Source organism: Zootoca vivipara, chromosome 14 (assembly GCF_965207765.1).
Source record: "Zootoca vivipara chromosome 14, rZooViv2.hap1.1, whole genome shotgun sequence".
Classification (NCBI taxonomy): Eukaryota; Metazoa; Chordata; class Lepidosauria; order Squamata; family Lacertidae; genus Zootoca; species Zootoca vivipara.
In genome coordinates, this window is record NC_142597.1 from 46190832 (window position 1) to 46217154 (window position 26323).

The 26323-nt window shown below is 52.6% G+C and overlaps 1 protein-coding gene and 1 long non-coding RNA gene across 18 annotated transcripts in view; one reads left to right on the forward strand and one right to left on the reverse strand.

The window, feature by feature from the left end:
• LOC118097417 (uncharacterized) overlaps positions 1-4631 on the forward strand; it is a 32952-nt gene extending 28321 nt beyond the window's left edge. For 13 of the 16 annotated variants that reach the window (XR_015947102.1, XR_015947095.1, XR_015947094.1 and 10 more), the window contains one exon: positions 67-4631. The gene's annotated coding sequence lies outside the window, so the exon portion shown is untranslated. The remainder of the gene's footprint in view (positions 1-66) is intronic. The other 3 variants (XR_004694033.3, XR_015947097.1, XR_004694031.3) reach the window with 2 other exon arrangements.
• LOC148683597 (uncharacterized) overlaps positions 4581-26323 on the reverse strand; it is a 30451-nt gene continuing 8708 nt past the window's right edge. The window contains exons 1-2 of one of the 2 annotated variants that reach the window (XR_015947106.1): positions 11872-11995; positions 4581-10318 (exon numbers count right to left, since the gene is read on the reverse strand). This is a non-coding gene — a long non-coding RNA (uncharacterized LOC148683597). Of the gene's footprint in view, positions 10319-11871; positions 11996-26323 lie in introns of those variants that run through there. The other variant, XR_015947105.1, reaches the window with a different exon arrangement.

Genomic DNA, 26323 nt, shown 5'->3' on the forward strand with positions numbered 1-26323 from the left:
CCCTCACTCCCCACGCCTCATTCATCCCTCTCTCCATTTCTCTCTCCATCCACCCGTTTCTTCCAGACTTTTCTCTTCCCCTCTTCCTAGCGCTGCAGCAGTTCCGGGGCATGGGCAGAGAGAGGGGTGAGCTGGAGCCTTCACCTGGGGAGCGGAGCGGGTTTGGACTTGGAGCCCAAACCTGGACAAGGAGGGGTGGGCCAGCTCAGCGGGGGGCCCTCCCCACCTTGGCCCGAGGCGAGGGACCCAGGCATCTTCCCTGCATCAGCACCAGCCTTCATCCCTGGTTGCCATGGAGACCACAATGATGCTTTTCCAGGGCAGAATGTGAGGTCAGGGGAGGGGGGCGGGAGGAGGACGAGCAGCTTCAAACACAAACAAGATTGGGAGCGGGGAGAAGGCAATTGCGGGGAGTGGGGGCGCGGCGGCGCCCGGATATGGTTTCCAGGCAGTAAATACGCCGGGGGGGGGAAAGGGGGGGGTTGCTTCTTTTTGCAGATTGCAGTGTAGGAATGAAGCTGGAATTGGGAAAGTGAACCGTTGTGGCGCTGGGGGACGACGACAGGCATTTGTGGTTTGTCCCTTTCGGCGTTATCTGTAAGGCAAAATGTGGGGAGCGGAGGTCATAGTCCGCTGGCAAAGCCCCCCCCCCCATTCCACGCTCTGGGTTAACAGACCTGGAGTAAAATAGCAATTTTAGCCCCCCTACGGACTAGCACCTTGGCACGACTTTAAGAGCCCAGGGCACGTTTTTAACGCTTCCCTTGGGGCTGGGTGTGGGGAGAAGAAAGCGACAATTTTTCTCAGTGTAGACCCCCCCTTCCCACAGCCAGCCAGCCGGCGATGCCCCCCCCTCCCTCGGGTGGCGCTGACACTTCCTCGCCCTGCTGCCCATCCACCTTCTTCTCCCACGCTGACTTATCCCTTGCCAGCCCCGCGGTGTGTACTCTCCGATATAAGTATTATGGGAGGGGGTGTACGCTGCTGCCCCACCTCGGCCCCTTTCTTCCTGCTGCCGCTTTGCCCAGGGTTGTGGGTGGGTGGGTGGGCGCCCCACTCTGGGAGGGGAAGGAGAGGATGTTGTGTCTGGAGAGAGAAAATATTCCCGGGATATCTTCCACCCCCAAAGTCCCTTCTCAGAACCGCTGTGCGTGTTTCATGCAGAGTAGAAAGGGAGGGGGAGGAGAATGAGGCATAATGAGAGGCTAACAACGTAACGCAACCCCCCCCCCACCTTAATCTACTTCTAAGTAGTAGTACTACTCTGGCGCTCCCCCCCCTTCCCCAAAAGAGCCTCTTCCTTAGGATCAGGCTGGGGGAGGGGTGGACTGGGTGTGTGTGTCATCTAGATATCAGTAGCCCCTTTATTCTGTCCTCAGAATCCTGTCCCAGCCTGCCGTTGGCTAGGCGAAGTCAGACCCCAAAAGGAGAGAGTCCTCTTCGACCATGTAGACACGCGCGCGCGCGCACTACTCGGATTTATTCCGCATCCGCCGCTGGTTTGGGCACACGGCTTTAACCGCGACCCGCATCCACCCCGTCCCCCGTCCCCTTGCCGGCTCTTCTGATAGGTTCCTTTTCGATGCCCCCCCCCCCGCACCCTGCATGCAAACTGGCTTCGATCCAGATTGAGAAAAGCAGCCGCCTGGCTGCATTTGGAGCCAATCCGGTAACAGTGCCATACAAACCATTCCGCTGAGCCGGTTTCTTCTGGGCTGGCAGGGGGTTTTCAGTGGGTGGGTTGATGCATCTTTTGCCAGAGGCAGGAAGTGCTCCCCTTGGTGAGTTGGCACGTGTAATTTGGAGAAAAGAGAATAGATTAATCCCAGATTAAAGCCCGTTAGCAACTGTATTTACCCAAGGGTCACGCTGTAGCTGGAAGCAGGAGGTGGGGGGCGGAGGTCTGTTCGATTTTATTAGCATAACTCCCAACACACACACACACACACACACACACACACACACAAACACGTACACGTGAGAACAAGAGCCTGGCTGCTGGGTCAGGACAAAGAGGCCCATCTAGTTCAGTATCTCCTTCTCTCTTTGGCAGGAACTACCTGTGACAGGATTTGAGCACAGGAGCCCTCTCTCCTCCTGCAGTTTGCAGTAGCTGGTAGAACAGGGGTCCCCAAACTAAGGCCCGAGGGTCGGATGCGGCCCAATCGCCTTCTAAATCCGGCCCGCGGACGGTCTGGGAATCAGCATGTTTTTACATGAGTAGAATATGTCATTTTATTTAAAATGCATCTCTGGGTTATTTGTGGGGCCTGCCTGGTGTTTTTACATGAATAGAATGTGTCCTTTTATTAAAAATGCATCTCTGGGTTATTTGTGGGGCATAGGAATTCGTTCATTTTTTCCCCCTTCAAAATATAGTCCGGCCCCCCACATGGTCTAAGGGACAGGGGACCGGCCCCCTGCTGAAAAAGTTTGCTGACCCCTGTGGTAAAATCACAGAATCCTAGAACTGTAGAGTTGGAAGGGGGCCCCCCAAGGGTCATCTAGTCCAAACCCCTACAATGCAGGAATCACAGTGAAAGCATACCTGATGGATGGCCATCCAATCTCTCTGCTCCAGGGAAGGGGAGTCCGCCACCTTCTGAGGAAGTCCAACGTCCTGTAGGAATCCTGCAAGCAGGACCTGAGTGCAGAAGATGCCAGGGGGGCCTCTGCAAGTCAGTGTAGGCAACACTGAGCTAGATGTCATGATCTAAGTTCCTGTTTAAATAACCCATGAGGACTGGAAGTTTAGCAGCTGCTTTGCACACAGAAGGTCCCAGGTTCTCCCCCCCCCCCAGCATCTCTAAGCAGGACTAGGAATGTCCAAGGCCACCTAGTGAGCTTCGTGGCTGAGTGGGGACCTGAGCCTGTCTAGCCCAGGTCCTAGTCCAGCACCTTAACCTCTGCCCCACATGACAACTCCCATCACACAATGCATGTCCCACAGACTCCTTCCGTTTAGAAGCCCCAAGGCAGGTTCCCCCCCCCCACCTAGGCTCACTGAGAAATAACAAAATAAAAATATTCCTTCCAGCAGCACCTTAGAGACCAACTAAGTTTGTCATTGGTATGAGCTTTCGTGTGCATGCACACTTCTTCAGATGCACACGAAAGCTCATACCAATGACAAACTTTGTTGTTGTTGTTGTTTAGTCGTTTAGTCGTGTCCGACTTCGTGACCCCATGGACCATAGCACGCCAGGCACTCCTGTCTTCCACTGCCTCCCGCAGTTTGGTCAAACTCATGTTCGTAGCTTCGAGAACACTGTCCAACCATCTTGTCCTCTGTCGTCCCCTTCTCCTTGTGCCCTCCATCTTTCCCAACATCAGGGTCTTTTCCAAGGATTCTTCTCTTCTCATGAGGTGGCCAAAGTATTGGAGCCTCAGCTTCAGGATCTGTCCTTCCAGTGAGCACTCAGGGCTGATTTCCTTAAGAATGGATAGGTTTGATCTTCTTGCAGTCCATGGGACTCTCAAGAGTCTCCTCCAGCACCATAATTCAAACTTAGTTGGTCTCTAAGGTGCTACTGGAAGGATTTTTTTTATTTTGTTTCAGCTACGACAGACCAACATGGCTACCTACCTGTAATGAGAAATAACAGTGGGAACATCAGAGCAGAGCCTTGCAGCAGCTGGATCAGGACCCCAGGGGGGCACCTAGCCCAGCACCCTCTTCTCACAGTGGCCAGCTGCCCCTAAGAAACTAGGAATCTAGATAGACTGCCTCTGGAACTGGAGGTTCCATAGGAATGTCAGAAGAGCCTACTGGATTAGTCCAAAGGGGGCCCATCTAGGCCAGTCTCCTCACAGTGGTCAAATACTGCATATAACCTAGGGTTTTAGATACAGTAGACTACTTCTGGACCTGGAGATTCCATAAGAAATTGCAAGAGAGGGTAAACTTCTCACAGAGTGTGGGGAGAGACCACCCAGAAATCCTCATGTTCTCACCTTTTATTTCCATGTGGGCTCTTTCAGAATCTTGCAGAAATGAAATAAATTACAGGCCGCTTCCAGGTAGGCTGACAATTCCTCCTTTGCAGGAAGTTGAACTAGAAATCCCTTCTGGGCCCCTTCCAACAATAAAATCCTGTGATTCTATAGATTTCTAGCTCTTCATTGAAAAGCCTATATGATGGCTCTACTTTATGACCTTCTTTGGAGTGAAGAAGCAACGGAAGAAGATTGGAATAAATTTAATATTTATTTAAAGAATCCGTGTATAGTAGATTAGGAATAAGGGAAGTGAGGGAGATAAATTAGAGGTTGTAGATAATATAATGGTAAGAGAGAAGTACAGTTAGAAATTAGGATAATTTTATTAAGAAGTAAGATTTAGATAGAATATAAAAGGATAAGATGTAAAAGATAGAAAAATAAGGGAATATTAAAGTAATAGGTCTAATTTATATACGGTAAGATTTAGATTTTACTACAGATGTGATGTAAAGAATCGCAGAAGGGTAGGGAATGAGGAAGTCATTAGATTGGAAATAAGTGTTATAAGTTAGAGTTTTTGTTTTCTTTTTGTATTTTTTGTATTTTGTATTTTGCTTTTGTATTGTTTTTTGTGGCTGTGTATTTTTTGTTGCTTGAGAAGATTCTTAATAAATACATTTATGACCTTGCTTTTGTGGGAGGTCAGAAACTCCTGGGCAGAGATCCAACTTGGGGAGCTGCCTTATGAAAGGCCCATCTGGTTCAATATTGGTTACACTGACTGGCAGCAGCTCCTCAGGATTTCAGACTTTCCTAGTCTCACCTGGAGATCTTGGCAGGGGTTGAACCTGGTATCTTCCGCATGCGGGCAGGTGCTCTACCACTCAGCTATGCCCCCCCCCCCACTGACACAGCCTCGTTTTGTGGCCTTGGGTCAGTCGCTCGTTCTTGGCCTCCACTTCCCCATCTTTAAAATGGGAAGCATTTCCTCCTGCAAAAGGACTCTTTGTGAAGAGGCAGGCTCCGATAATGCCAAGCCGAAAGCGTGAGATAAAGAGAGATGCCTGGGTGCAGATTCCAGGGTTCCTCTCTGCCTCTCTCAATAGGTGGCGTGGGGGGGGGGCACCTCCCTGCTGCCTATCACTGTCTTCTCCCGCCTCTGAGCCTTGCATTTATCTGAGAGATAATGGGCTCTGCCTCCCACATAATGCGTCTTACAGAACCACTTCAGAGGCCGACAGGAAAGGAAGAGAAGAAGGGGAGGCGGGGGTAGACAAGAGGAGAGAAGGTCCATATATAACAGGGGTGTGGTGAGTTCATGCCTCCCCCCTCCAGACGTTGTTGGACTCCAACTCCCATCAGTCAGTGCCAGCCGGCATGGCCAATAGCCAGGGATGATGGGCGTTGTAGTCTTAGTATGGGGAACATCTGTGGGGTCTCCAGATCTGGTTGGACTCCAACTCCCAACAGCGCTGCCAGGGAGATGATAGGGCTCCAGAAACATCTGGCAGGCCAGAGATGCTCCTCATTCATGTCATTGTCCAGCAACATCTAGGGGAGCAGATGTCCCCCAGCCCTGAGAATGGCCCTCTGTTTGGTTTATTTATACCAACCGGCTCCCATGTTTGCAAACGCCTTGCAGCTGGCAATTCTTCAGAGGCTCCATCAGGGTTGAGCGGGAGGAGAAGAGGTTTGGGGGTTAAAGGGTCTTACGAGCCGTGTTTTCTGCCCCCATACATCCCACTTCTTAAGGGAGAGCTAGTCCTGTTTTCCTCGTGGTGCAGAAATTGCACTCGACACATTCTCAGAGGCATGCTTGCCATGCAGGGGAACATGGTAGAGCATGAGACTCTTAATCTCAGGGTTATGCCCCATGTTGGGCAAAAGATTCCTGCATTTCAGTGGGCTGGACTAGATGGTCCTCAGGGTCCCTTCCCACTACAATCCTATGAATCTATGATGGACAGGAGATGGACCTAGGCTTTCTGGGTCAGATTAAAGGCTTTTCACTGCTGGAAGAGATGAACTGGGTTGTTGGGAGGGACGGGTTAGGGGCTTGGACTGCGTGAGGATAGGGACGTTTAAGTCCCTTTCTCAGCATGGTAAAACTGAGTCTCACTCCGGGAGGGTGTCTAGAAGTGGCAGGATGGGTGGACTATGTCTGCAATAAAATATAAACCATTACCATGTTTAGCTGTTGATTTCAGGCTCCTTTTCCCCACCCACCAGGCCTTTGAAGGAAAGATGGCCAAAGGTTTTTCAGAAGAGCCCTTGTTATCCAGCATCCTGTTCTCACAGTGGCCAACCAGATGCATTTAATGGGAAACTTGCAAGTAGGAAACAAGCACACCACTCTCTCTCTCCCCCTGTGGTTTCCAGAAATGGGCATTCAGAAGCATTTCTGCCTCTGGCCCTGGAGGCAGAGCCCAGCCATCCTGGCTAGCAGCCATCAATCGTCCTCTCCTCCTCCATGCATTTGTCTCGTCCTCTATTAAAGCCCTCCAAGTTGGTGGCCATCACTGCCTCCTGCGGGAGGGAGTTCCGGAGTTTAACTCTGCTCTGCGTAAAAAAGTGCTTCCGGAACCTTCCAACAGGCTGTGTTTTAAATAAATACGTAAGTGAATGAACGCAGTACAAGGATTACTACTCAGCAGTGTAAACGCATTGTTCTAAAGGATTTTTCAGAACTCATCGCCTGGTGGCCGGAAAGTAACATTGCAGGCACCCAGGCGGAGAACCCACAAACCATGTAGCATCGTCACCCAAAACACCCTCTCTCCAGGTACCACTCACTCTGTCTCTCACACACCCATGGCAACTGGGGCAGCTGGAGAGACCCTGGTTGAGCTGGGAGCAGCAGATCTTCATTCTGGTACATTGACCCCAAGCTGTATGGGGGTTTAACGGACAAGAACCCAGTGCAGTTTTTTGAGCACAGCCTCCCACCTACCCACTTCCCACCTGGAAGTCTAGCAGCTGTATTTTGAACTGGTGACAGTTTCCAGTCAGTCTTCAAGGGCAGCCCCACATGGCATGCATTGCAGTAGCCTGGATGACTGTGGTCAGGCTATCCCTGTCGCAAAAGGGCCGCAACAGCTGCACTGGCCTCGTCTTTGTTTGTTTGTTGCATTTATGCACCACATTTCCACCCCTGACAGCTCAAAATGGTGTCCATGGTTCCCCTCATTTAATCCCACAGCAACCCTGCAAGGTTGGTTTGGCTGAGAAGCAGCGCCTGTTTCCCCAAGGTCCACACCCAGAGAGCTTCAAAGCTGAGTGGGGATTTGAACTCTGGTCTCTCCCAGGTACTATTCCAACATTCTAACCACTACACCATGCTGCCTTATCGGACGGATGCTCCTGGGTGCCACAGAGGCTGCTCACGTCTCCAGTGATGAAGGACGGGGGTCGCAGGACCTGTGGCTGCCTCCAGATCCTCTCCAACTCCCGCAACATCTGGAGGCCAGATTTTAATTTTGGTTTTATTCAATTTCTATAGCGCTCTTCATCTGAGGTGGTTTACAACACAAAAATACATACAATAGCAACAAAGAGAAACAATACCCACCAGTTTAAGAGTCCATAGACAGTTGAATCAGCCCAAGGCCTGGTTGAAGAAGAACATTTTCCCTGGTGCTTAAAGGTGTATAATGAAGGTGCCAGGCGAGCCTATCTGGGGAGAGCTTCCCACAAAGGGGGAGCCACCGCAGAAAAGACCCTGTTCTTGTGTGGCCACCCTCTGGACCTCTTGTAGAAGAGGCACATGGAGAAGAGCCTCAGAAGATGATCTTGGGGTCCGGGTCATTTCACAGGGAAGAGAGGCGCTCCTTGAGGTATTGCAGTCCCGAACCCTTTAAGGCTTTATAGGTCAAAACCAGCCCTTTGAATGAGGGCCAGAAACTGACTGGCAGCCAGGCCAGCATTGGCATCCTCTCCTCAAACCGTTTCGTCCTGGTGAGCAACCTGGCTGCCAAATTCTGCACCAGCTGAAGTTTCCGAACCATCATCAGAGGTAGCGCTACGTTCCTCACCTCTGATGTAGGGGTGCCTCCAGATGGCGAATCTGGTCCTTTAGGTGTGGGAGTGCAGCTTCCACCGACAGCAGATAGAGCACCATTGCCCCAAGCAGACAGACCAACCTGCATTGCAAGGGGTTGGACTGGATGACCCTTGGGTTCCCTTCCACAACTATGATTCTGTGATAGTAACCATGCACAGCACCTCCACCTTGTCAGGACTGGATTTCAGAACCATCGAGGAGGAGAGGAAATCTATAAAATGTTGAGGGCTCACCCGCAAACACTGGACAGCCACTCCGCAAGGTCTCATGCGCATGTAGGAGAGGGTGGAATCCTGCAGAGCTCCATAGCAACAGGTCTTTGGGGCTGAGCAGCAAGACCAGGCCCAGCACCACTTTCTGGAACCCCTGGCAGCTAGAAGCAGAGTCACACCCAAACAAGACCCCCTCCAGCTCCCATCTTGGAGGAGCTATCCAGAACCTACAGAAGGGCTGGAGGTCTTGATCACCCACCCAGATGACTCAAGCAGTTTCTGGGCCTGGAAACAAACTGAGGTGGACTAAAATCAGCCTTGGCTAACTGATTGGCTTCCAGAGGTTTTGAACCACAACTCCCATCAGCCCCAGACATCGGCTTACCCAGATTGCATCACATTCGTGGACTGTAGCTCAGTGGGAGAGCAGTTGCTTTGCATGCAGAAGGTCCTGGTTCAATTCCCAATGGCATCTGCAGGTAGGGTTAGAACCCTGGAGAGTTGCTGCCAGTCCGTGCAGGCAGTGAGTGAGAAGGAGCAATGGGCTGACTTGGTATAGAGCCGGTTATAGTAATAATAATTTTATTAGTTACACCCCGCCCATCCGGCTTCCTGGGCGGATTCCTGGAGTCCCCATAGCCCCCAGTGCTGTTTTAGCTGTGTGATCCTGAGACTAGAAAATTGGCTAAGGCTGGAATCATCGATTGGTAGAGATGGAAGGGCCCCCAAGAGCCATCTAGTCCAACCTCCTGCAGCGCAGGAATCTTTTGCCCGAAATGTCTGTGCCATTCATGTGGCCGGGCATTTCTTCTCCTGCCCCACCAGTGCCCCCATGCCCCTTTCCAAGGGCCAACCAGATGCCACCAAGGGAAACCCACCAGCAAGATTTGAATCCAAGAGCCCCCTCCCCTCCTGTGGCTTCCAGCCACTGGGATTCAGAAGCACTGCTGCCTTAGACCAGGCACCCCCAACCTTCGGCCCTCCAGATGTTTTGGACTACAATTCCCATCATCCCTGACCACTGGTCCTGTTAGCTAGGGATGATGGGAGTTGTAGGCCAAAACATCTGGAGGGCTGCAGGTTGGGGGTGCCTGCCTTAGACCATGGAGGAGCAGAGCCAGCCTGGCTAGGAGCCCCCCACAGCCCTCGCTTCATCCATGAATTTGTTTTAAAGCCATTTCCTCCGCATCCTGTGGGAGGGAGTTCTACAGCTTAACCATGCACTGCAAAACCCAATATCTCCCGGTAGGTCTGGGGAAACACTGGAGAGTTGCTGCCGATCAGTGCTGGCAGTGCTGAGCTAGATAGACCTGTAGTTGGGCTGAGCACAACACAACTTCCTGTGTTGACATATGGAGGGGCTGTAGTTTAGGGGTGCAGAACACCTGCTCCACATGCAGAAGGCTCCACATTCGGCTCTCAGTGGCATCTCCAGGCAGGGCCAGGGGAGAGGCCCCCTGCCTGGAATCCTGAAGAGCTGTTGCTCTTGGCTGCGAGTCCTGCTCTCTGCCTTGCAGGCCTTTTCCTACCAGGCAGGCCTGGGAGGGCGGCCCTCGGACTGACTCCAGCTGCAAAAGCTGAGAATGCTGAACAGACTCTTGGGCTGGGGGGATTGTTTAGGGGTTTTTGGGGTGTGTTTTTTTGATGTTTTTTTGTATCTTTACACTCCATCTTATGATTTATGTGGAAATTGTTCAATTTGGCTACGTGCTTTCTCATATCTTATTCAATGTTCATAGACTACTCTGGTTATGTTCATAATTATGTGATTTTTATATGTTGTCAACCACCTTTGGGCTTAGCTTTAACTTTGGAAAGGCGGCCTAAAAATAAAACGATTGATTGACTGTTTGCTGCTAGTCTGTGTTGGCAATACTGAGCTGACTGATATGAGGCGGTTTGCAATAAACCAGCCCTTTATTTAGAGTCATGAGAAGATCAAAAAACTGACCTTATTTTTAGGGGATGGGCTGCAGCTCGCTGTCCCGGCACCTCCTTTGCCTGCAGGATGTCCCAGATCCAATCTCTGTTGAGCTGGCGGTAAGACCTCTGCTTGTTTGAGACCCCCGGAGAGACACCGCCAGTCCGTGTTGACGATATGGAGCTAAATAGACCAGATGGTGACTCAGTCTCAGCCAGCTTCCTGTGTTCCTAGATCTGAGTTAAGACTTTGTGAATTGTTTTGCCACTCGGGTGCATCTTGGCACATGCCAGGGGGATGGATGTCCCCCCCCCTGTGTGTGTGTGTGTGTGTGTGTGTGTGTGTGTGTGTGTGTGTGTGCCAAGACCCGGGAATCTGGCAGTTTCAGAGGTCTATAAAGCTCTCTCTTTCTGCCCCCCCTCGTTTGATGGGCATCAGGAGTGTCATGTATCAAAGTGATGCTAAGGAGACCCACTTAGAGTCGCCCCCCCCATAAATCCCCCCTCTCTGGCTGGCTAGTTTCTCTCCCCCGCCCCTCTTTCTCTCCCTCTCTCTCCTTCTCCCCCCCTCCTCGTGATATAAATAGCTGCCTCTGCCCGTTCCCTAAATTTCCCGCTGACGTCGTGCTCACGTCATTGTGTAGGTTGATTCTTTTCTATGAATGAGCCGCGAGGTCCCCGTTACTACGAGCTGGACTCTATAAAAAGCCCGACGGCTGCAGACACCGCTCCGGAGCCTGCACCGCCGACGGAGTCCGGCGCTTCTCCCCGCAAAGCCGGGAGAGAGAAAAGGGGTCTCGGCCGGAGAGATTGAGGGGAGAAGGGCCGGCGGGCGGATGGACGGGAAGGACGCCCCGTCGAGGCACAGGTAAGCGGAGAGTGGGCTGCCCCCTACCATTCCAGCTCTGACCCCCTCTCCCCATTGCAAGACTGGCTTATCGCCGCTTTCACGAGGGAGGGGGTCAGGGGGTCCCCACTTATTCCCTCTCTACTCCGCGACGTAGATTCGCCTCCAACAGAGTCCCGTCCCAGGCGGTTTGTGGGGAGAGGTGCGGGGGGGGGGTCCCACAGCGTGACTCGCCCGGAGTCGATTGGTTCCCGTGCCAAACACGTGGCGCTTGTCCGGGCAGCGACTGCCTACCTCCCCCCCCCCAAAAAAAACAAAGGAGTGGAAGTAGCAGGTCTTGAATCGGGACCGACTTTCATCACCTCTTCTCCACCAGGGGATGTGGCGGGGGTGCCTCTTTTCAGTGGGTGGGGGGCACGGAGGGAACAGAGACCCCCCCCACACACGTGAATGGGACCAGAGAGGCATTGGCCATTATAATAAGCGGGCGGGGGGGCACGGCAGAGTTTCGGGCGTTGCCCCCCCCCCGCACCTTGTGCCTTGCCAACTTCCCCTCTCCCCAAAAACACACAGATAAGGGGAAGCTGGTGGCATTGAACGGGGGGCGGGTGAGGAGCGCCTGGATGGGGGGGCGCGCAGAGGGGGCTGGCTCTTCCCTCGCGCCCCCCCCCGGCAATTGAGCTTGGAGGGGAGCTGGTTAGATGATGCCTTTGGCTCCCCCCCCCCCCAATTTCTTCCTCCTGCGGATCCGCCACCTGTTGCATTGCGTCTGCTTGGCGCTCGCTCCTCTCTTTTCCTGCCGGGGGGGGGGCCGGGGGAGACGTTGCTGCAGCTCTTTCTCTCTCCCCTGCGGCTCCCCCTCCCTCTCTTTCCCGCCCCCACCAGCCTACCTGCCGCTCCATTCACCTTGAGCCGGAACAAGAACTGGCTGGAAGGGGCTGCTGAGCCGCCGGAAGCGATGGGCGGGGGGAGCGCCAGCCAGCCAGCCGCATCTCTACCCGCTTGGCAAATTCTGAAGGAGGAGGGCTGGCTTGGCGCAGGGCGGCAGCGGCCAGCCTTTCTCTCTCTCACCCCCCCCCAACTCCCTAGGCATAAGTATCCGTCAGACCAGACCCCCCACCCACCCAAAAAGCTCTCTCTTCGCCCTCCCTCCCTTTCCACTCTGAGATGCCCAACGAGAAAGCAGGAAGCGAGAAGCTCCTGAACGAGGGACTGTTAATGGGGTGGGTGGATAAATATCAGAGGAAGATCTGGGGGTGGAAGAAGGAGAGGGGACCTCTCCCTTCCTCTGACACCCCCCTGGATCTCTCCCCCCCCCCCACACACAACCGGAAGCGAAGAGTTCGAGACACCTGCCTTCTCTAACGCCCTGCCCTTTTGTGGGGTTTAGTTATTCATTTTCTAAGAATGAGCAACAGATTCATTCACAGCCACGATGGCTCTGCTCTGCGCCCACAGTCGGAGACAGCGATGCTTCTGAATCCCAGGAGGGGAGAGTTGGAGCTCTTGTGCTTGAATCCTGCTTCTTGCGGGCATCCCATAATGGGCATCTGTTCAGCCACTGTGAAAACAGGATCCAGCAGGGCTTGTCTTACAAAGGTCTATTGTGATGGCAGAACCTCCATGCCCTGGGACAGTCTATCTCTGAATACCAGAGGATGGGGAACAACAGCTGGGATCTGTTTCCCATAATGGCATCTTGTCCGCCGCTGTGAGAAGAGGATGCTGGACTAGGTGGGCTGTTGGCCTGATCCAGCAGGCTCTTCTCTCCTGTTCCATTTATTTCCACTGTCCCTGAACACACACCCCTGTTTCCCTGGCTCAGCCTTTGTCAACCTGGTGCCCTCTTTGATGGACATCTCCCACCCTCAACATAATCATGGCCATCCTGGCGGTTGAGAGTCAGATCTCAGGCTGTATGTGAAAGGTCATCCTGGATCCATAGGAATGAGAGGGTGTTGTTTTTATTTCATTTACGGATTGCATTTCATAGAATTGTAGAGCTGGAAATGGAACCCAAGGGTCATCTAGTCCAACCCCCTGCAATGCAGGAATTTATGTCCCACTTTTTCTGCATGGCGTACTTGGTTCTCCCCATCCTTGTTTAATCCCCACAACAGCCCTGTGAGGTAGGCTAGGCTGAGAAGCAGTGACTGGCCCAAAGTCACTCAATAAGCTTCAGGGCCAAGTGGGGATTCAAACCCTAATTTCTCCCAGGCTAACCACTAAGCCACACTGCCAATGTACTGAGACCCTGCTTGCAGGCTTCCCAGGGGGCAGCTGAGACAAAGGATGCTGGACTGAATTAATCCTGCTTCGGCCCAATCCAGCAGCCAGTCTCGTCTTGGGACCTGAAGCAGCTGTGGGGGACCTTCGGCTCTTCCGGTGCTGCTGAAACTACAGTTCCCATCAGCAGCAAGCATGGCCAGAGGCCAAGGTTGATGGGAGTTGTAGTTTACCCCACCCCCTTAGCCTGCCATAGAGGGTGAAAGTAAGGAGGGGAGCAGATGGGGAAAACTTATGGAGAAAATTTTATTCGTGTTCGCTCAGTGGAGCCTCTCTCCTTAGAGGCAGTCTACCAGGGATTCAAGGGCATTGATCTGGACCCCAGACCCCTTGCCTGCAACTGCCTATCCCTGCATTGCAGGGGGTTGGACTAGATGATCCTCAGGGTCCTTTCCAACTCTACTATTCTATGTGCTATTTGGGGAGGGTCTGCCTGTTAGTTCTTCAGCAGAAGGCAGGTCTATAGCCTCCTCCTCCTAACCCCAGCCCCTTCCAGGATGGCCTGGAGTTTCCCCACACCATTTCCATCACAATATTATCTGCCCTCTAATTTGATGGTGAGCCGTGAAATCCAGGAACTTCCTTCTCCCCGACTCTGAAATTGAGCACGACAAGAAGGCACCCTCCCTTTTCCATTGCTCCTCAGATTACGCTGTGATCATGAGATCTAGAATCTTGATTTCTCTCCTTTTTAAATGGCCTCTCAAGGAAGCACAGAGGCGGCCACACCAGCAGGCAGGCAGCTATTTGCACTTTCCTTTTGCAGTGGCCTTCCTCCCCTCCGGGTTAAAGCAGGGGGAACCGCTTGCGGAAGAGACCCTGGTGAGAAGATCCAACCTCCCCCCCCCCACGCCCTCCCTGCCAGGTCAGTGCGTCGGCACCTTGGCTCTAGACTGCTTACTGCTAAGTGCTACGACAGGAACAGTAACAGTCTACAGTCATGGCTACTGAAGTCTGACAGCAACTACAGTTCCTCTTCACCTGGGGGGGGGGCCTCTGTCTCCTTTCAGCTGTGCCAGGGCAAAGACATGCCAGGATCCACTCGTGGTAGGTCTCTGCAGCAGATCCTGGAAAGGGGTTTCTGGCTCACGGTTCTTTAACAGCAGCAGAAACACACCTCCAGGTATAGACAAGTAGATCTATAGCTATATCTGGACCTCAGTTTGCCCTAGCTGTAAAATGGGACCCTGGTAGTTTTTAAAATGCTGGTCCTTTAAAAAAACAACAACAACTTGACATGGTGGGCCTTGTGGTATAATTGCTTACCTCTTTAACCTCTGTGCTTCTCACCTGTAAAACTAGATTGTGGGTGTGACCTTGAGCAGCCCCTCCATATGTCTCATCATTTGTCTGTCAATGAAATGGGGACTCCCTACCGCTGGCCCTTGGACCAATGCAATGTGTGTGTGGGGGGGGTCGCCCAGAGATTGAACAGGTGGGTAGATGTGAGCCAGTGCAGCTAACAGGTATTTGAAATGTCATAATGGTTGGAGAGGAAGGTCGTAACAAGGGCAGCGCTTTGTTAAACTATGGAACTCCCTCCCACAGGAGGAGGGCCACCAACCTAGATGGCTTTAAAAGAGGATTGGACAAATTTCTGGAGGAGGAGAGGGCTATTGATGGCTACTAGCCAAGGTGGCTGTGCTCTGCCACCCCAGTTGCTGGAAATCAGGAGGGAAGAGGGCTCTTAAGTTGGGCCTTGCTTGTGGGCTTCCCAAAAGAGTCACCTGGCTGGCCACTGTGAGAACAGGATGCTGGACTAGATGGGCCATTGGCCTGATCCAGCAGATAGGCTCTTCTGAGGCTTTTATGGAGCTTCCAGGTCCAGAGGCAGTCTATCTCAATTCCTAGGTTCCTTGGGGCATTTGGCCACTGGACTAGATGGGCCATTGGCCTGATCCAACAGTCTCTTCATATGAGAAGGTGTTGGGAAGTGCAGAGAGGGAGGCGGGTGCCACTCTGGTATTGCAGGTCTTAGTTAGAACTGGCAGAGTTGCTTAGGGAAGTCACTTGCAGTTCGCTTTCTTCAAACGGGACTCCAGTTTCTTGTGGTTCCGGGACCCAGTTGGGGAGAGAATGTGGGGTAGGGAATCTCAACCATCTCCTGTCCTTGGGGCCCAAACGTAGCCTCCCTCCTGGCACCAAAGGAGATCCTGGCCTGTGGGTTGCTGTCCATGGTGCTGATCTCCAGTCTCCCCTGGAAAACTGCCCACTTTCCAAACAGTTTTAGGGCTGGTCCCCTTTGGGTTTTGTACTAGGGTGGGAAACGCCTTCTGCATATCAGCACTGGGTCCCACTCCCCCTTGAAAGAGTGAGAGGAATGGCTGCCTTTGATCCCTTTCCAAAGGGTAGCTGTGTTTGTTTTGGCCAAAACAACCACTAAAGGCACTGAGTCAGACCATTGGTTGACCAAGCTCTGTTTTGTCTGTACCAGGGACCCAGATGTTGCTGGACTCCAACTCCCATCAGACCCAGACAGCACGAGCAGTAATGTGGGGGTGGGTGGGAGTCGTAGTCCAGCAATGTTTATGAATGAATAAAGACTCCTGCAGCACCATAGAAACTAATAGATTTAATACAGGAGAAAAATTCATGGGTGCTATCCATAGTTCAGTAGACTCCAGCAGCAGGTGAGGGTTCTTTGCTGAAGGCCCCAGAAAGCCGCTGCCAGCCAGAGAAGGGAATACTGAACTAGATGGACCAATGGCCTGATCACATTAAGTGCTGTCGTCTCCAGGTTTTGCCCATGCTGCAATAAATCTGACAGTAAGAGCTGTTCAGCAGTGGAATTTGCTACCAAGGAGTGTGGTGGAGTCTCCTTCTTTGGAGGTCTTTAAGCAGAGGCTTGACAGGCATATGTCAAGAATGCTTTGATGGTGTTTCCTGCTTGGCAGGGGGTTGGACTGGATGGCCCTTGTGGTCTCTTCCAACTCTATGATTCTATGAAATCTGTGAGTCCTTAAGGCTGTGTTTGACCACGCTCCCTCTCCAGGAATGTGGGGACCTGCTTTAAACCAGGTCAGGCCATTGCTATACCTAGCCCAGTATTGCCAACACTGACTGCCAACAGCCGCCCAGAGTTTCAGAAAGGAGCCTTCCTCCTTCTCTGGGGACTGAACCTGGGGGCCTTCTGCATTCAAAGCAGGGGCTCTGCCACCAAGCGATGGGGAGTCTAGTGCCTCCCACACTGGAAAGGTCCAGGTAGTAGATTTCACCTTTAATCCTTGGTGCTCTGTGGACGTCACTTGGAGGGGGTGGGCGCTTCTGGGATGCCGGCTGATTGAGAATCAATGAAGAGGGGTGCCCACCTCCAGAACAAAAGAGGGAGCCCAAGGTGTGTAGCGGGGGTACAGGCTGCCCCCTATTGGCGCATTTTCCAGCCTTTGCCAGCCAATAGTGATGAAGAAGAGGCCTGCGCAGTAGTGAGTGTTCCCAATACAGTCTGGCCAATGAGGAGGAAGCTCAGTGTGGAAGTTAAGACATGTTCCTAAGCCAGGGTGAGAGCAAAATCCATTCTTCCCCATCTTCCATCTCCACCGCCCCAAGAGTAAAGGTCAGTCCTGTGTCCAGTTCTGAGCACCCCAGTTTAAGAAGGATATTGACAAGCTAGAAGCTGTGCAGAGGAGGGCAACCACGATGATGAATAATCTGGAAACCAAGCCTTATGAGGAATGGTTGAGGGAGTTGGGGGTGTTCAGCCTGGAGAAGAGAAGCCTGAGAGGAGATATGATTGCTGTCTTCAGATACATGAAGGACTAACACATGGCATGTGAAGCAAGTTGTTTTTCTGCTGCTCTGGAGGGAAGATCCCAGGCTAATGGATTCAGATGACAAAGAAGGAGATTTGTCTTGCTCTTAACGGGGGGGGAAGCAATTGCACTTTCTGAGGCTGAAGTGCCTGCCTTGGGTGATGCTCCTCTTCTTGCCGAAGCATCAAGAGAAGAACTAAGACCCCCCCCCTCCATAATATGGTGGTGTTTTTTTTATTAGACCAACCCAAAACAATGTGGACACTTTTGAGTTCCCCATAAGGCTAGATGGTTTTTTTTAAAAAAAAGGAAAGAAAAAGCAAACAGTGGGTTGGGGAAGGTGAGTTGTATGGAGAAAGAAACAAGATTAGGAGGACTTTCTGAATAATACTGTTTTCAGAAGGCATCTAAAATCAAGCAGGGACATCTAGTGGCAAGGAGTTCCACAGGGCAGGGCTCTCTACACTGAAGCCTCAGCTCCTGATAGGAACCAGCTGAGACTTAGAGGGTATGTGAGACCCCCTCAAAAAAGTGCCCCCGTCAAAAGGATGGCACTTGAAGTTTGAGTGCATCAACAGAAATTTGAATTGAGCACTGATCCACTGCTGGCCCCTTGGATACAATCACACTGAGACTCCGTGTTTGGAAGCTAAGTTTCCTGAAGGAAATGCACGCTGGACAGGAGAGATCCTAGATCTGCCTGCTCTTTGCTCTCAGAAGGAGTCACAAAGATTTGCCTCTCCCAATGTATGGAAGGAGGAGGAGGAGGAGGAGATGAGGCCAGCGACCCTAAGAATATCAGTCTAGCAGCAGAGGGATGGTCGGAGCAGGTTAAAGGGCAGCTTAGGAAGCTGGGAGGTTCCTCTCTCTCACAAACTCCTCCTTCCCATGCAGACACTTCAGTGCAAAGTGAGTTGTATCCCAAAAGTCCTCGGCAATGGAGGAGGGGCAGAAAGAACCAGGTGGTCAACAACTGCCAGCGAGCAGTTGGCCTCTTCATAGGTCCTCTCTGGGGGAAGGAGTGGGTGCTGGTTGGTGTCGATAATCCAGAGCTGGATGGAGCCAGTGGTCTGTCTGGGTCTATGAGATGTGGTACAGGCCCCAGGGGAACAGTATCCCTTGGGAGGGGGCGGACTTTCCTTCCTTGGGGATTTTAAAGCAGACGTTGGATGGCCATCTGTCAGAGATGCTTTAGCGGAGATTCCTGCATTGCAGAGGGTTGGATTAGATGGCCCTTGGGGTCCCTTCCAACTCTATGATTCTGGTCCACAGTGGATGGAAATTCTGCACTTCAGTAAAATGGGTTATTCAGCTACTGGTCACTGGATGACCAAAGAATTCAAGAGCACTGGAGGGAACGTCAGCACAGGTTAAAGGGCAGCCAGGGAGGGTCTCCTCTCTATTGCCTCTTCCCCATCATGCAGACCCACCAGTTCTCCCCCACAGACAACACATGAACGGCTGCCAGCTCCTCAACAACCACCTCTGCCGATCTTACAACCAGACGTGCAGCTTAATTTGGGCAGACCCTGACCTGGACTCCAAGTGGGTCCAAGTGTCCATTGCTGCTTATTTGGGGGGGGGGGGTTGGAAAGGTGGCGCTGGTGGAATTTCTGCTTCTCCCTCTTCCCCTTCGCAGCAATCAGAGAGAGAGAGAGAGAGAGAGAGATGGAGCCTTCAGGATGCCATTTGCCACGGTGCCAGCTCATCCTGCGTCTCCAGGGCAACCGTGGCTTTAGATTGTTACTGTGTGGATGTGGGCTGGTAACAGTCTACAGCCATGGTTGCCTGGAGTGGACGCCCTAGCAACAGCAACAGCAGCAACAGCAACAGCAGAAGCCTTGATGGTGGAGGGGGAGGAATTATTTGTGGGCATCCTGGGAGGGAGGTGGGGGCTGCTTTCTCTCCAAAGCTCCTGCTTCTGGGCCCCCGCGGCAGAGACCAGCCTGGGAGAGAGGCTGGGCTGATGCACACACACACCCCTCCCTGGGTGCTGGGCCCTGCCAAGTGGCCTCTGGGCTGCTGAAATGTGCTGGGGTGGGGGGAAACAAAGAAGGGTTGGCTGGCCCTTCCTTCCTTCCTTCCTTCCTTCCTTCCTTCCTTCCTTCCTTCCTTCCTTCCTTCCTTCCTTCCTTCCTTCCTTCCCTCCAAGAAGTTCAAGGTGGCGTCCTTGGTTCCGCTCCTCCGCATTTAATCCTCATGACAACCCTGCGAGTTAGGTGATGGTCTGAGAGGTGGCGGCTGGGACAGGGTCTGAACCCGGGCTTCCCAGGCCCTACTAGGGCAGCACTCTGACCTGGGTGACAGCCCCCTCTTTCCAGTGAAAGGGGGCTCTTTTTGTCCAGCCCATGTCCTCCTATCCTCTTTATGGAGCAACAAAGTTTGCATGTCCATTTCCCCAGCAAGCGGCCCTGAGCATTTATTGAAAGTTGATGAGTGCCGCTTAGCAGATCTGTACTCACTGAGGACTAGTCCAATGAGGAAGCACATGTTCATCCAAAGGAGTGGGAGACTCAAAGCAACAGGGAAATGCTACTGCTTGCATCCCCATGTTCAGTGGCAAATGCGGGGAGGCTGCAGCTCAGCCGAGCAGATGCTTTGCATGCAGAAGGTTCTGGGTTCAATCCCTGGAAGCACCTTCAGGTAAAGGGGGATCAGGCAGCAGGTGATGAGGAAGATGCAGCTGTTTCCTGCTTTCCCTTTGTGAACCTCTCTCTGTGGGTAGCCAGTTCCTCATGTGGAACCAACAACAAGGAACTTACAGGGAATCTGGAAACCTTTGGGGGTTATAACCCTCCCTCCCCCTTTTCTTTCATCTCATATGAATTTAAAATCTGTGGCCTGCATCAATTGTACACATTTGCAACATCTGCTGTGTATAGGTCTATTATTTTTACACAATTCATTCCTGCAGGGACGTGTGTGTGTGTGTGTGTGTGTGTGTGTGTGTGTGTGTGTGTGTGTGTGTTGCAGGGCAGGGAGAGAATGGACGCAATTTTCTATTGGTGGGGCTGCTCAGGACTTTCTGGGTCCCCCACAAGATTCTGGCTAGGCCCCAAGAGGTACCAGATCCTGCCCACTTGCCCTGGGGTCTGCTGCATCTCCAGCCACCACCAGAGCAGCATTTTGGGAAATGTACTCTGCTCCCCTGCAACTAAGAAGCAGCATCTATGAAATGAAGGGATGCAAAATTAAGGAGAAAATGAATGTGCCTGAAATGGTTACATTTAAGATTGGGGGATGACATTGAGGTTACAGAAGAAAGGCGTTCTCAGCTCTGGGCTCATGTTTTCTTCCTGAGACCTGAAGCCCAATTTGAGGGTTATAGTGCCAAGGAGGCATGTACTGTACAACATTTTCACATCCTATACCGAGAGCAGATTCACACATTCATTTATTTCATGAAATTCATACATTGCTTGCTGGGGGAGGGGAACATTCACAGCGGTTTAGAAAAAAAAAAGATAAAACAATAAAATTATCAATAAGAAAAGCTAACAATAATTTATGGCTTTCAAAAAGTTAAAATAGCAGTAGACTAAAAACAAATGAACTCCCATCAACTTTCTAAACATCTGGATGGGCTTGTCTAAAAAAGAACGTTTTTTTGCGGGCGCAGAAAAGACTACAGTGAAGGCACCTGCCTGATGTCAATAGGCAGGGAGTTCCAAAGTGTAAGTGCTGCAGAAAAATGGAGTTCTTATGAACAAGTATTAAGTTGTGCTTGGAACAAGGCCTGTTCTGCCCATCAAAGCGGTCGGAAGGGCGTGGGGTGGGGGAGATAAGGTGATCTTGCAGGCAAACTGGTCCCAAGGTGTTAAGGGCTTTATATACAGATGGTAAGTAACACCTTGAACTTGGCCCAATTTGGCAGCAACCACTGGTGTCCTGCACGTGTGTATGGGCTGTCAAACAGGTCAAGTGCTGCAGTTACAACTTCCGAATGCACTGCTTTTAATGCACACATTAAAAGATGTGTGGGAATGTTCAGGGAGGCAGGAGAGGATATATTGTTTATTAATATCCTTCCTAACTTGTGCTAGCAAGTTCCTTTACTTAGCAGAGTTTACATTCCTCTTTTACATGCACAAAGAGATAGCTGGTTGCAGGCTTGTGTAAGCCTCTCACTATTTTATAAATCAGTATTGAATTGTATATTTCTCCGCAACCCTTCCCCTCTGCAGGGAGGTGGGACCGATTCGGATGGTCCGCCCCCGCTACTTAATGGATCCAATTGGCTTCCAAAGAGTGGTAGGGGATGTTTTATCCCATGTCGATGGCCTTTCAGCTGATTCCCTGGTGGCCCGCTGGAATGCGGAGTTAACCAGCGCTATTGACTGTCTGGCTCCGAAGCGCCCTCTCAGATTGCATGGAGCCCGGACAGCCCCGTGGTTTTCCCCGGCGCTGAGGGCAATGAAACAGTCGTTGAGACGGCTAGAGCGCCGGTGGCGGAAAACTCATTTTGAATCAGACCGGACACGGGCTAGAGCTCAACTTCGAGCCTACCAAGTGGCAATGGCGACGGCGAAGAGGACCTTCTTCACCGTCTCCATCGCATCTGCAGAAAACAGCAGCAGGAGACTCTTCCAGGTGGTTCGCAATTTAGCGGAACCACCTGCTCCATCCGGGCCCAGTACGGGCCACATGATCTCCTGCAATGATTTTGCAAAGTTTTTTGCAGATAAAGTCGCTCAGATTCGGGAAGAGGTAGACTCCACCGTGGGAGCAGGGCCGGGGCGGGGGAGTGCTAGAGTCCTGTCTAGTCAAGTTTTGTGGGATCAATTTCAATCTGTTACCTCCGAGGATGTGGACAGGCTGCTTAGACGAATGAAACCAACCACCTGTCTCCTTGATCCTTGCCCATCCTGGCTTATAAAAGCTAGCCAGGAAGGGCTGGGCGATGGGCTTCGCGGGTTGGTAAATGCTTCTCTCCATGAGGGAGCCTTCCCAGACCCGCTGAAAGAGGCGGTTATTAAACCGCTTCTTAAAAAACCATCTTTAGATCCGGCCAATATGGCCAACTATCGCCCAGTCTCAAATCTTCCATTCTTGGGCAAGGTGATTGAGCGAGTGGTTGCGGAACAACTCCAGGCACGCCTGGAAGAAGCGGACCATTTGGATCCCTTCCAGTCAGGATTCAGGCCTCATCATGGGACTGAAACTGCCTTGGTCGCACTGGTCGATGATCTCCGGCGGGCTAGGGACAAAGGTAAGAGCTGTTTCCTTGTTCTGCTGGATCTCTCAGCGGCTTTTGACACCATCGACCATAACATCCTTCTGGACCGTCTAGAGGGCTTGGGAGCTGGGGGCACTGTCATGCAGTGGTTCCGCTCCTTCCTCCTGGGCCGTGTTCAGAAAGTGGTGGTGGGGGATGAGTGTTCAGACCCCTGGGCGCTCACTTGTGGGGTGCCTCAGGGTTCTGTCCTCTCCCCCATGCTTTTTAACATCTATATGCAGCCGCTGGGAGAGATCATCAGGGGGTTTGGGCTGGGTGTCCATCAGTATGCTGATGATACCCAGCTCTACCTCTCTTTTAAATAAGAACCAGTGAAGGCGGTGAAGGTCCTGTGTGAGTGCTTGGAGGCGGTTGGAGGATGGATGGCGGCTAACAGATTGAGATTGAATCCTGACAAGACAGAAGTACTGTTTGTGGGGGACAGGAGGCGGGCGGGTGTGGAGGACTCCCTGGTCCTGAATGGGGTAACTGTGCCCCTGAAAGACCAGGTGCGCAGCCTGGGAGTCATTTTAGACTCACAGCTGTCCATGGAGGCACAGGTCAACTCCGTGTCCAGGGCAGCTGTTTATCAGCTCCATCTGGTACGCAGGCTGAGTCCTTACCTGCCCAGTGACTGTCTCTCCAGAGTGGTGCATGCTCTAGTTATCTCTCGCTTGGACTACTGCAATGCGCTCTACGTGGGGCTACCTTTGAAGGTGACCCGGAAACTACAACTAATCCAGAATGCGGCAGCTAGACTGGTGACTGGGAGCAGCCGCCGAGATCACATAACACCGGTCCTAAAAGACCTACATTGGCTCCCAGTACGTTTCCGAGCACAATTCAAAGTGTTGGTGTTGACCTTTAAAGCCCTAAATGGCCTCGGTCCGGTATACCTGAAGGAGCGTCTCCACCCCCATCGTTCTGCCCGTACACTGAGGTCCAGCTCCGAGGGCCTTCTGGCGGTTCCCTCATTAAAAGAAGCCAAGTTACAGGGAACCAGGCAGAGGGCCTTCTCGGTAGTGGCACCCACCCTGTGGAATGCCCTCCCACTAGAGGTCAAAGAGAACAATTACCAGACCTTTAGAAGGCATCTCAAGGCAGCCCTGTTTAGGGAAGCTTTTAATGTTTGATGGATTTCTGTATTTTAGAATTTCTGTTTTTTTGGAAGCCGCCCAGAGTGGCTGGGGGAACCCGGCCAGATGGGCGGGGTATAAATAATAAATTATTATTATTATTATATTATATTCCTGGTAAATTCCCTTTTACCCCTCTTAAAAGAATAAAGACACAACAATCTTATTTAAAGTCAATAAAAGTTGTTTACTCACATCAGTTCACAGCTGGATCCCTGAAGGCAGACTTAGTTACAAATATATATACCTGTGCATCTACCCCATAGGGGAGATTTGATCCCAATTGTCACGGTGGCCGGAGTGGACTACTTCAGAGTAACGACGCCACGCAGCTCTGCATTTTATTCTTTTATTGGTGCTGCGTATTTACAGTGCTCAAGTCATTGCTATTTACACGGAGTGATGTGGTCAGTCGGTTTCAGAACCTCCTAATGGCTTTTGGCGCGTCTTTCTCCAACACAAAAGCTTTGGCAGACCCATCCTCTTGCCCCTCCTCTTCCTGCGTAATTCTGGAGTTGGGGGGATGGGTCTTCCCCCCTTGCTTGCCCCTTCCTGTCCCACCTGGGACCCTGGCTCCTTTACCTTGCCTGAGCCTCGGACACGACTTCCTGCTTCCCCACTGGAATCGGAACTCTCCCTGCTTTCCCCTTTGCTCGGGGACGGGCTTGAACTCAGGAGGGGAGGGACTTCGCGATATCCCCTGTCCCTCACATCCACCCCCCTCCCAAGCTCTCCTTCACCCCTCCCCAGGCCCCCCCCATGTGTCGGTGACGACTGGAAGCCTAAGAACTCAGTGCTCTCCGAGCCCGTTGGTGTGAATACCTCCCCCCAGTCCTGCGAGCCCCCCCCTTCCGCCTGGGCGGACGGGAATCCCAAAAAGTCCGTGGCGTCAGAGCTGGTGGGGGTAAAAACGTTCTGCCAATCTGCTCCTTCCTCTGACTGGGTGGATCTCGGTGACACCCATACCTCATCCTCTGGTTCCTCAAACTCCGCTTCCCAGCGCCATGGTGAGCTGTTCTCCCGTGCCTCCTCCTCCTCCCCCTCCCTTTCCATGTGCCAGGGCTTGGGTCTGTGGGGAAAGAGGGCGTGAAATTCTTCCACCAAGAATTCCTCCTGTATCTGAGTGGCTGGGACCCATTCATTCTGGGACGGTGGAGCATCCTCCCATGCCATGAGGTACTCCAGTCCCCCCACCCCCCACCTTGAATCCAGGATGGCCGTGGCCTCATTGAGTTGCTCCCTGCCTTCCCTCTCCCCCCCTCCCTCGGGGGTTTGTTCGCTGTCTCGGAGCCTGCTGCTTTCCCTGTACGGCGACAGCAGCGATCTATGAAACACTGGATGCACCCTCATGTCCTCTGGCAGTGCCAGCCTGTATGCCACCGGGTTGACCTGTTGCGTGACCGTGAAGGGGCCCAGCCTTTTGGGTGCCAGCTTTTTGCACCTCCCTCTGGTGGGAAGGCCCTCCGAGGACAACCACACCTTGTCCCCCACCCTGATGACCTCCCCTAGTCGCCTGTGGCGATCTGCCCCCTTTTTGTACGCTTCCTTGGCCCTCTCCAAGTGTTCTCTGAGCTGCCGGTGCACCGTCTCCAGTTCCTCTGCCCAATCCTCAGCCTGTGGGCCCTCCTCCTCCTCCTCCCCCTCCCTCTCTGGGAAAGATCTGAGGTCGCGCCCGTAATTGGCCTTAAAGGGCGACACCCCTGTGGAGACGTGCACTGCATTGTTGTAGGCAAATTCTGCTAGTGGCAGGCGATCCACCCAGTCCGTTTGCCTCTGGCTGACGTAGCATCTCAGGTACTGCTGCAGAATGGCGTTGACCCTCTCCGCTTGTCCGTTGGTCTGCGGGTGTCTAGCCGTCGACAAGCTGACCTCCACCTGCAGGAGGTTCATGAGCCGCCGCCAGAACCTGGAAACAAATTGGCGGCCACGATCCGAAATAACCCTTAAAGGTAATCCATGCAGTCTGAAAACGTGATCAACAAACAGTTTGGCTGTCTCTTCTGCAGAGACTGCCCTGGCACACGGTATAAAGTGGCACATTTTGGACATGAGGTCCACCACCACCAACACTGCGGTCTTACCCCGGGAAGAAGGCAGATCTGTGATGAAGTCCATGGACAGCACTTCCCACGGCCTGTGTGGCGTGGCTAAGGGCTCCAGCAACCCTGGTGGCGCTGCCCTGACCACCTTTGCCCGCTGGCAGGTGTCACAGCCCCGTACATAGTCTCGAACATCTTCCCTCACCCCTGGCCACCAGAAGTGTCTCATGACTAGGTGAGTGGTCTTGTCCCTTCCAAAATGCCCCGCCGTTGGGTTGTCGTGCATCTGTTTGAGGACCGTACGTCTGAGCTGGGTGGTGGGCAGGTACAGTGCCCCCTTGTAGAAAAGCAGCCCTCTGCGTTCTGCAAAGTCTTTTGCCTGCTCCCTCCCCCCTCTCAGTTCTCTGAAGATGCGGTTGGCAAAGTCATCCGCTGCCGTCAGTGCTGTGAGTTCTGCCTCGCTCACCACTGCTGCTCCGCAGGACCATGCCGACGGGGGGAAAATGTGCCTTGGGGCTGGTGGCTCCTCCTCCTCCATGTACTCTGGCTTGCGGGAGAGGGCATCCGCCCTGACGTTCTGCTCTCCCGGGATGTAGTGTATGGAGAAGTTGAAGTTCGAGAAGAACTCTGCCCACCGTATCTGCCGCTGGTTGAGCACCCTGGCAGTTCTCCAGAACTCCAGGTTCTTGTGGTCTGTGCACACCTGGATGGGGTGCTTGGCGCCCACCAGGAAGTGTCTCCAATGTTTGAACGCAGCGTGGATTGCAAGAAGTTCTTTGTCAAACACGGTGTAGTTGCGCTCGGGCTGTGTCAACTTCCTGGAGAAGAAGGCACAGGGTCTCCACTCCCTGTTGGCGTCCAGTTGCAACAAAATGGCGCCCACAGCTTTCTCAGAAGCATCTGTCTCAATGCGTAGG